Genomic DNA, 10,664 nt, shown 5'->3' with positions numbered 1-10,664 from the left:
AGCACTATATTCATTGTGTTATTGGAATGTAGGGTTTTGTACCTTTTGAGCATGAACCACTCTTCTATGCAATTTGTAGTACAACAATTTAACTCTTTCATTCTATTGGCCAGGTGCCTTAGTGCTTCGCTGAACTGAGTATCGTAACAGGGAAGTCAGGAAGCCAGTACATCTTCCTAAAGGAAGCCTATGGAGACATCCCAGCATTGCTATACTCATGGACTTCCAGTCTGCTCATGCGTCCTGGGGGTATGGCTCTCGTCACGCTAGCCCTGGGGACGTACACAGCAGACTTTGTGGTCCCTGGGGTTTGTGGGGTGCCTGATGTGCTCATCAAATTGTTTGCTGTACTCGTAACGTGTAAGGCCATTACAAACTATAATTTGAACCTTATATGTTTTGTTCCGTATAACTTGTCGTATCCCTTACTTATAAATAACAACAAAATGCATTATTTTATTTTCATTCTCTAGAAATGTTCCATTGGCCGTAATAATTAGCATTCCTATTACCATAGTGATTTACATCTTCGTCAACCTGTCGTATCTGACTGTTCTGTCCCCAAATGAGATGATCGCATCAAAAGCAGTTGCCCTGGTAATGTATTAATAATATTTACATGTAGTGCACTGCAGTGCACTGGTAATTGCTAACTGTTAGTTAACTGTTAATCGCATTCGTTGCCTCTGTGAAGTATCAGGTCTGTATGCATTAAATAACAAGTCTGTGAAAATTTGGGCTCAATTGGTCATGCGAAGTTACAAGAGAGTTATGAAAGGAAAAAAACCCCCATGCACAAATCTGTGTGCTTTTAGATGCAGAAGAAAATACTTCATGCCTGATCAAGTCTTTTGAAGAAAAAAAATGATTTCTCAAGAACACGTTTCTTTAAAAACTGTCTGAATCTTGGTTATTTTTGTGTGACCAGAATTTCTCTGAGGTATCGCTTGGTGTCATGTATTGGATCGTACCTCTAGGTATCTGCATCTCAGTCTTCGGGGGAGCAATGGGGTCGTCTCTTACAGATTCCAGATAGGACATGATGTTCATTTTCGCCTGAACACCATGGTGTCAAATTTAACACCCTGGTGTAAATTTAAACACACAGGTAGGACATGATGTTCATTTTAGCCTGAACACCATGGTGTCAAATTTAACACCCTAGTGTACATTTTAACACCCAGGTAGGACATGATGTTAATTTTTAGGTGTATCTGTATGCCCTATGTGACAACACACGGATCAATTTTAATACACTGCATGGAGTAAATTTTAAATGTATTTTTATGCTGTTAAATATTGTTTTGTCTAGGCTTCCGTACGTTACGAGTCGTGAGGGTCACATGGCCCAGGTTCTGAGCATGATCAGGATAAAGAGGAGAACACCCCTCCAAGGAATCTTTCTGGAAGTAAGCCCCGCCCATTATTATTTCCCCCATAATGTCAAAGACCAGTATTCTCACTTGGTGCATCACGACATCATGCATAAAGTCTAACAAGTCTGTGGAAATGTTGACTCATTGGTCATCCAAGTTGCGAGAGAATAATTGAATGGAAAACACTGTTGCACAACAATGTGTGTGCTTGTCTTAAGATGCAAGTTCATGTGCTTTCATATGAAGTCTTTCTATTATTCGAGTGAGAAATAGTTACACTTTTCTCAAAAACTACGTTACTTCAGAGGGAGCCGTTTCTCACAATGTTTTATACCGTCAATAGCTCTCCATTGCTTGCTACTAAGTAAACTTTTATGCTGACAATTATTATTTCTGAGCAATCACCAATAGTGTCCAGTGCCTTTAAATCAGCCCTATGAAACATTTTAAACTCTGCTTTCATTTCTTCACCTATACCAGGCTATTATTGCGGTCTTTCTCATCGCCGTTGGATCTTTCGACACGTTGGTCTACGGACTGAGCTTTGCTGGGTGGATCTTCTACGGTAGTGCCGTGCTGGCCGTCCCGATACTCCGGTACCGTCTACCGGATCGCCCGAGACCCTTTAAAGTACGCCAACAAGTAGGCCTTTTTCGTAGTTAGGAAAGTTCTTTACTGTATGTATTATGAGCTGCCTCTAAACTCAGCAATTGGTTTCTGTTTCATCCCACCCGAATATGCCTGTGATTTATTTTCGCAGAGCTCTGGAAAGTACTGAGTATACAGTGCTAACACACATCGGTGTATCTGGGTAAAACCACAATATTAATATTCTTTTTCCCCGATTGCAAAAATGTCCACCCGCTGCTAAAAATATAGGCTCCGAACTGCCTCTAGCTACCGGGCAATTTCTTAGCACGTTTTGTATCAATTAAAAACAAAAAGGCATATATCAAGAGCGCTTTTCCTTGTTTCCCAGGTACCAATGATCTTCGTGGTTGTCTTCATCACCGCCTGTTACATTGTCGTGTCTCCCTTCATTAATGGTCCAGGAACGGAGACCAATTACTTGCCTCTCCCTGATCTCAGAACTCACAAAAGTTGTTCCTTAATATTCCCCATATACGACCAATGATCTTCGCACAAAAGTTGTTCCTTATTCCCCATGTACCAATGATCTTTGTCATTGTTGTCTTCATCACCGCATGTTGGTGTTGTAATAATACTTTGTGTGTGGAGGCACACATGTTTGAGTTGGTGATAAAATACTCAATCTTCATGGTGGCATAGGTGGGATATGAAGTGACTTCATGGTTGCAGCGGTGGGATATGAAGTGATCGTAAGATGGAGTATTTTATTACCAACTTCAACATGTGTGCCTCTGCACACAAAGTAGTATTACAACAGTTACCTTGTCGTGCCTCACTTTATTATTGGTCAAGAAATTGAGACCAACTTGCCTCTCCCTAATCTCAGCACTCACAAAAGTTGTTTTCCTTATTTCCCCCAGGTACCCATGATCTTCGTGGTTGTTGTATTCATCACCGCCTGTTACCTTGTTGTGTGTCCCTTCATTAATGGTCCAGGAATGGAAACTATCTACGCATGTCTCTTCATCTTCTCTGGTCTTATCTTCTATTTTCCTTTCGTCCACTTCAAGTACCATCCAAAAATAATGGGTAAGAAATTTAGTTAGTGAAGGCCCTACTGCTAAAATTACTTTTGATTTGTTTGACTTGTACTTGTTAGCCTTCGAGGGCATTTTTACTATTATTTTGTTGAATTTTGACCTTAAGGTCCTTTTTGGTTGGCAAGCAGTTTGCAACAGCTGATTCATTTCTCAAGAAAAAAAATCTGTGGCAAATCTATTAATAATGACAAAAGAAAATATCTATTGAAATAAGATTTGAATTTTTCATATCCAAAGCAATTTGTTTAACAGAGTGTAGAGAATACTGTTAGTTTGAAAAGCATATTAATAATTGTTCTAGGAACATTTTTGTTATGAAATCACTGTATGCAACCGTTTTACAATACGTTTAAAAGGCATGGAAAAATTCAAGTAAAACTGTTAACATCTCGTTCACTGTAACGTCGTATAAGTAACTTTTGACTTGTATCCTGCTCATTTCTACTAACATTTTTAAGGGACATTTTCTGCTTTAAGAAAAAATGGGACCTGACTGTTTCAATTTATAATCTTTCTGATTAATTTGTTTTCAGATCACATAACTATGTTTCTGCATATATTTATATCTGGCGGGGAAAACCCGTAAATTGTTTGTACAATTCAAAAAGATAGTTTGGTGATTTAGAAAGTATTTCAATAATAGTACTACTATTAGTAGTGCCACCTCATTGCGTCACCTTTAAATAAACTTCCATTTTATTGTTTTTCCAGAAAGCATTGCGAAAGTTCCGTTGGTTATTGCCGTGATGCGTGTGTGTACGTCGTGTAGCTAGGACGGTGGTTAACAAAAACACAACCACTAGAACTCGCATTTTTCAAGCATTTTCAATATTTAAAGGTAAGTTTTGAGCATGTTTTTTAGGTCATTTGTGGACGGGGAACATGGAGGTTTTTGATGGATGTTTTAGGTCCGTTTTCCTTCTTTCTGAAGCAATCCGATGGGGATTTTTTGCTCTCTACGGTAGTCTACGCAAACTAAAAGAGACCACCATTTTGGTCGCGGTTTCATGTGGTTGTTGTTTGTTTTCATCCACGTTTTATTGGGGATCAAGCCAGACGTGCGACTTCCGGTCGAATGCTAAAATGGGAATGAAGACACTGACAGTTTGTTGTTGTTGTTTTTGTTTATGTTCTTGTCTTGTGTGTTAGGTTGGTAACTGTCAGATAAAAAGGATGTTCACATTAGCCATTTTCTTTAATGACGCTTTCCCATAATTTTCTCAAATATATTATCTTGCTTTCTTCAGACCTGAAGTCCCATCCACTATTCCACGCATCGACTGGAAGCGAATCAGGGAGACAGAAGCCCCTTTCATCCCAGCCCCAGATGACAGAACGGACACCACTTATTTTGACGGTAAACAATATTCACAGTATTTTGTTTTCACCTAGCCCACCTTGTTGAGCTGTTAATGGCTCCGCTTTTAACATCGGTCTCATCACTGTCACCATTACAGCCCACCTTCGATACATGTCTTAAACGCTAAGTTTTCAAAGGTCGCAAAATGCGTGGTAGTTTGATTGCAAATTTCTCCCATTTAAAAAAATCCTATACTACTCCAACATACCTCATTTTATTCCTTACATTTGTGGAATTACTGTGACACATAACAGGGCTTACTTTGTCCAGATGTGATGATTTGAAAATTGGTCCAAAAAAACGTGTACAAAAATGACATTTAACGTGACTATTCTAGGGCGCCGCCATGTGTTAATGATTCTCCTCTTGTTGGACGTGAGAAGTCAGGGCACCAGGCAAATCTTGCAAGTCATGAATATCCAAGAGGTAATGTCACGTGACGCGGTATGGCTACGCTGATTTATCAATTTGTGTGGTGTACAAAGCAAATATGAATATGTATGAGGTGACGTTGCGCGGTTGTAGTTTCCAGATACAGCGCATCGCTACGTCATCTTATACATATTCACTTTTTACTGTACACGCACATAAGCCTAGCGATCATGACGTCACCTTATGGATATTCATGACTTGCAAGATTTGCCGGGCGCCCCTGATCAACAGCGGGAGAATCATTAAAAGATGGCGGCGCCCGAGAATAGTCACGTTAAATGTAATTTTTGTACACGTTTTTTTGGACCAATTTTCAAATCATCACATCTGGACAAAGTCATCATTTAGTAAGCCCTGTTATGTGTCATAGTAATTCCACAAATGTAAGGAATAAAATGAGGTATGTTGGAGTAGTATAGGACTTTTTTAAATGGGAGAAATTTGCAATCAAACTACCTCGCATTTTGCGACCTTTGAAAACTTTTAAGACATGTATCGAAGGTGGGCTGTAATGGTGACAGTGATGAGACCGATGTTAAAAGCGGAGCCATTAACAGCTCAACAAGGTGGGCTAGTTTTCACCATACACATAAAATTTGATTTGAAGAAATGCAGACTTTAAAGGCAGTGGACACTATTGGTAATTACTCAAAATAATTATTAGCATAAAACCTCACTTGGTAACGAGTAATGGGGAGAGGTTGATAGTATAAAACATTATGACTATGAGTAACTGCTCCCGCTGAAGTGCAAAGTTTTCGAGAAAGAAGCAATTTTCAATGAACTTAATTTCAAAACCTCGGGTGTAGAATTTGAGGTCTCGCAATCAAGCATCTGAAAGCACACAACTTTGTGTGACAAGGGTGTTTTTTCCAAGTTTCATTATTATCTCGCAACTCCGATGACCAATCAAGCTCAAACTTTTGCAGGTTGGTTACTTATGCATAGTTGAGATACACCAACTGTGAAGACTTGTCTTTGACAATTACCAAAGGTGTCCAGTGTCTTTAACAGAAGAAATGCAGACTTTAAAGGGCAAGTAAACCTTTAGTTTATGGAACAGTTTGACTGTTTAATCGATTAAAATGTAGATGTGCACATTAAGACTTACATTTTCAAGGGTGGTCAGGTTTTTGAGATATCGCTGAAAATCAAGAGAAAATATGTCAACGCATGAAGGAAATTCCCTGATGGGAATACACATACTGAGAAGCGTCACTGCTTGGCTTAAAAAAAAAACACGTCTTACGAATCGAAAGTGAAATGTAATAATATATAATTAATGGTTTAGTTATTCAACAATATTTAAAAAAGACACTGGCAGTAAAAGAAACCTGAATTGCGGTCTTAAATTCACAATTGGTCAGTTAATACAATAATAAGATAGTTTCATGTAATACGATTAAAAAACATAACAAATTAAAATGCACAAATGACAATAGACCACAAAAGTAACAGGGCAAAAGACACAGAATTGCACAAAAAACATAAAAATCACAGAACAATCCCTAACCAGATCTGGAAAGCATCGCATATGAACAACAGTTATAAAAATTAAACAAAAATAAACAAACAGTTGAATGAAGATATGATTAAGCTGACATTCACAGTGGCCGACTTCCTGACAAGAGGAATAAACAAGCTATTGGTTGTTGATGAGGTTAACTAGTTTCAATAATGCTTTATGTATCCCAATCCGCTGTAGGCTTCTGACCAAAGGTTGTTATTGCCACTAATTTTAAGAGTGATTACCAAACATATCCCTTTCCTTTAACCTGATCATTTAACAGCTCTGTAAAGGCAGTGGACACTATTGGTAATTACTCAAAATAATTATTGGCATAAAACTTTTCTTGGTGACGAGTAATGGGGAGAGGTTGATAGTATAAAACATTGTGAGAAATGGCTCCCACTGAAGTGATGTAGTTTTCAAGAAAGAAGTAATTTTCCACGAATTTGATTTCGAGACCTCAGATTTAGAACTCGAGGTCTCGAAATCAACCATCTAAACGCACACAACTTCATGTGACAAGGGTGTTTTTTTCTTTTGTTATTATCTCGCAACTTGGATGACCAATCGAGAAAGAAGTAATTTCCCACGTATTTGATTTCAAGACCTCAGATTTAGAAATTGAGGTCTCGAAATCAAGCATCTGAAAGCACACCAACTTCGTGTGACAAGGTTGTTTTTTCTTTCATTATTATCTCGCAACTTCAACGATTGATTGAGTTCAAATTTTCACAGGTTAGTTATTTATGCATATGTTGAGATACACCAACTGTGAAGGCTAGTCTTTGACAATTACCAATAGTATCCACTGCCTTTAACAGGTTACTTGTCCGTCTCCCTTTTTTTGTTTAGCTCAGAACAACATGCAGCATCTCCAGATGTCTTCTTTTGCACTTTGACCTCTTGAATGCAATCCACAACTCATCAACAGAAGTAATGAAACTATTCCAGGATGGTGGTCAACTTGGTCCAGTGGTTAGACTGCAGGACTTGCAATCACAAGGTTGTAGGTTTGAATCCTACTAAGCTAACTGTGGTCCAGTGGTTAGACTGCAGGACTTGCAGTTACAAGGTTGTTGGTTTGAATCCTACTAAGCTAACTGTGGTTCAGTGGTTAGACTGCAGGACTTGCAATCACAAGATTAAAGGTTTGAATCCTACCAAGCTAACTGTGTTTCAGTGGTTAGACTGCAGGACTTACAATCACAGGGTTGTAGGTTCGAATCCTACCAAGCTAACTGTGGTCCAGTGGTTCGACTGCAGGACTTGCAGTTACAAGGTTGTTGGTTTCAATCCTACCAAGCTCACTGTGTTTCAGTGGTTAGACTGCAGGACTTGCAAACACAAGGTTGTAGGTTCGAATCCTACCAAGCTAACTGTGGTCCAGTGGTTCGACTGCAGGACTTGCAGTTACAAGGTTGTTGGTTTGAATCCTACCACGCTAACTGTGGTTCAGTGGTTAGACTGCAGGACTTGCAATCACAAGGTTGTGGGTTCGAATCCTACCTAGCTAACCACCAATTTTATAATGATTAAAATAAATATTGTCCGCTATTGTTACTGAATCACTATTTGCCCATTGGTTAGACTGCAGGACTTGCACTCAAAAGGTTGTACGTTCAAATCCTACCAAGCTAATGGTGGTCAGTGGTTAGACTGCAGGACTTACAATCACAAAGTTGTGGGTTTGAATCCTACCAAGCCAACTGTGTTTCAGTGGTTAGACTAGACTTGCAATCAAAATGTTGTGGGTTTAAATTATACCAAGCTAACCGTCAGGACTTGCAATCACAAGGTTGTGGGTTCGAATCCTACCAAGCTAACCGTCAGGACTTGCAATCACAAGGTTGTGGGTTTGAATCCTACCAAGCTAACTGTGGTTCAGCGGTTAGACTGCAGGACTTGCAATCAAAAGGTTGTGGGTTCGAATCCTACCAGCTAACTGTGGTCCAGTGGTTAGACTGCAGGACTTGCATCCACAAGGTTGTGGGTTCGAATCCTACCAAGCTAACTGTGGTCCAGTGGTTAGGCTGCAGGACTTACAATCACAAGGTTGTGGGTTCGAATCCTACAAAGTTAATGGTGGTCCAGTGGTTAGACTGCAGGACTTGCAATCAGAATGTTGTTGGTTCGAAATCTACCAGCTAACTGCTCATTTTACAATGACAATTTTGTGATGGTTTAGTGGTTCGACTGCAGGACTTGCAGTTACAAGGTTGTTGGTTCGAATCCTACCAAGCTTACTGTGGTTCAGTGGTTAGACTGCAGGACTTGCAATCAAAGGTTGTGGGTTCGAATCCTACCCAGCCAACTGGTCCAGTGGTTGGACTGCAGGACTTGCAATCACAAGGTTCTGGGTTTGAATCCTACCAATCAAACTGATCAAGTGGTTAGACTGCAGGACTTGCATCCACAAGGTTGTGGGTTCGAATCCTACCAAGCTAACTGTGGTCCAGTGGTTAGACTGCAGGACTTGCAGTTACAAGGTTGTGGGTTCGAATCCTACCAAGCTAATGGTGGTCCAGTGGTTAGACTGCAGGACTTGCAATCAGAATGTTGTTGGTTCGAAATCTACCAGCTAACTGCTCATTTTACAATGACAATTTTGTGATGGTTTAGTGGTTCGACTGCAGGACTTGCAGTTACAAGGTTGTTGGTTCGAATCCTACCAAGCTTACTGTGGTTCAGTGGTTAGACTGCAGGATTTGCAATCAAAAGGTTGTGGGTTCGAATCCTACCCAGCTAACTGGTCCAGTGGTTGGACTGCAGGACTTGCAATCACAAGGTTCTGGGTTTGAATCCTACCAAGCTAACTGTGGTCCAGTGGTTGGACTGCAGGACTTGCATCCACAAGGTTGTGGGTTCGAATCCTACCAAGCTAACTGTGGTCCAGTGGTTAGGCTGCAGGACTTGCATCCACAAGGTTGTGGGTTCGAATCCTACCAAGCTAACTGTGGTCCAGTGGTTGGACTGCAGGACTTGCATCCACAAGGTTGTGGGTTCGAATCCTACCCAGCTAACTGTGGTCCAGTGGTAGACTGCAGGACTTGCAGTTACAAGGTTGTGGGTTCGAATCCTACCAAGCTAATGGTGGTCCAGTGGTTAGACTGCAGGACTTGCATCCACAAGGTTGTGGGTTCGAATCCTACCAAGCTAATGGTGGTCCAGTGGTTAGACTGCAGGACTTGCAATCAGAATGTTGTTGGTTCGAAATCTACCAGCTAACTGCTCATTTTACAATGACAATTTTGTGATGGTTCAGTGGTTAGACTACAGGACTTGCAGTGACAAGGTTGTGAGTTCAAATGCTACCAAGCTAACCGCTATTTTAAAAATGACAAGCGTCTAGTTACTGAACCACAAGTTCTTGATTTACAATTCATAATCGTGGGCATCCGGGCTGGAATTTTAGGAGGGGTCATGGAGATCACTGGGCTGACTACCCATGTCATAATTATTAACTGTCCATTAAGTTTCATGAGCCAAGTAATTCAAAGGCCACACTTGGAAATTCTTTTAAAGAGCTTTCCTAATGTTCAATACAAATTATGCAAAACGTAAAAGACTATTTTACTTAAAACTTCAATATGGGCAACAGTGTCAAAGCAAATTTAATGTCAAAATTCAAACAACACAGAATCCTGGGTCATTATTCCTTGAATATAAAACCTTATACAATTGCAATATAACTGTATATACAATTACGATATTACCTTTAGACGATTGCGATATAACCTTTTACATTTGCGATATAACCTTTATATATGATTGTGATATAATCTTGAACTATTGCAATATTTCCCTGATACAATTGCGATATAAATTTATACAATTTGCGATATAACCTTATAGAACCGTGGTTCAGCATTATACAATTCCTTTGAAGACACTGGACACAATTGGTAATTACTCAAAACAGTTGTTATCATTAAAAACTTACTTGGTAACGAGCAATGGAGAGCTGGAGATAGTATAAAACATTATGAGAAACAGCTCCCTGTGAAGTAACATAGTTTTTAAGACAGAAGCGATTTCTCACTAAAATATTTGAATTTTATTTCGAGACCTCAGAATTAGAATTTGAGGTCTCGAAATCAAGCATCTGATGAAAGCACACAACTTGTGCAACAAGGGCGTTTTTGCTTTCATTGTTCTCTAATTGCAAATTTGACGACCAACTGAGCTCAAATTTTTACAGGTTTGTTATGTTATGCATATTTTGAGATACATCAAGAGTGAATACTGGTCTTTGACAATTACCAAACATGTCCAGTGTCTTTAAATCAACATACAAT

The 10,664-nt window shown here is 39.6% G+C and overlaps 1 long non-coding RNA gene and 1 pseudogene across 1 annotated transcript; both read left to right on the top strand.

Moving 5' to 3' along the window:
• Positions 1 to 438: 438 nt before the first annotated feature.
• LOC117306713 lies at positions 439 to 3,653 on the top strand (annotated as a pseudogene).
• A 126-nt stretch (positions 3,654 to 3,779) lies between these two features.
• Positions 3,780 to 7,407, top strand: LOC117306715. The gene is made up of 3 exons (XR_004520980.1): positions 3,780 to 3,905; positions 4,315 to 4,424; positions 7,222 to 7,407. It is a non-coding gene; the product is annotated as an uncharacterized LOC117306715 (long non-coding RNA).
• The last annotated feature ends 3,257 nt before the right edge of the window (positions 7,408 to 10,664 follow it).

Source organism: Asterias rubens, unplaced genomic scaffold (genome assembly GCF_902459465.1).
Source record: "Asterias rubens unplaced genomic scaffold, eAstRub1.3, whole genome shotgun sequence".
NCBI lineage: Eukaryota > Metazoa > Echinodermata > Asteroidea > Forcipulatida > Asteriidae > Asterias > Asterias rubens.
Note: the sequence above shows the minus strand (reverse complement) of the source record. Positions and strands in the feature narration are given on the sequence as shown.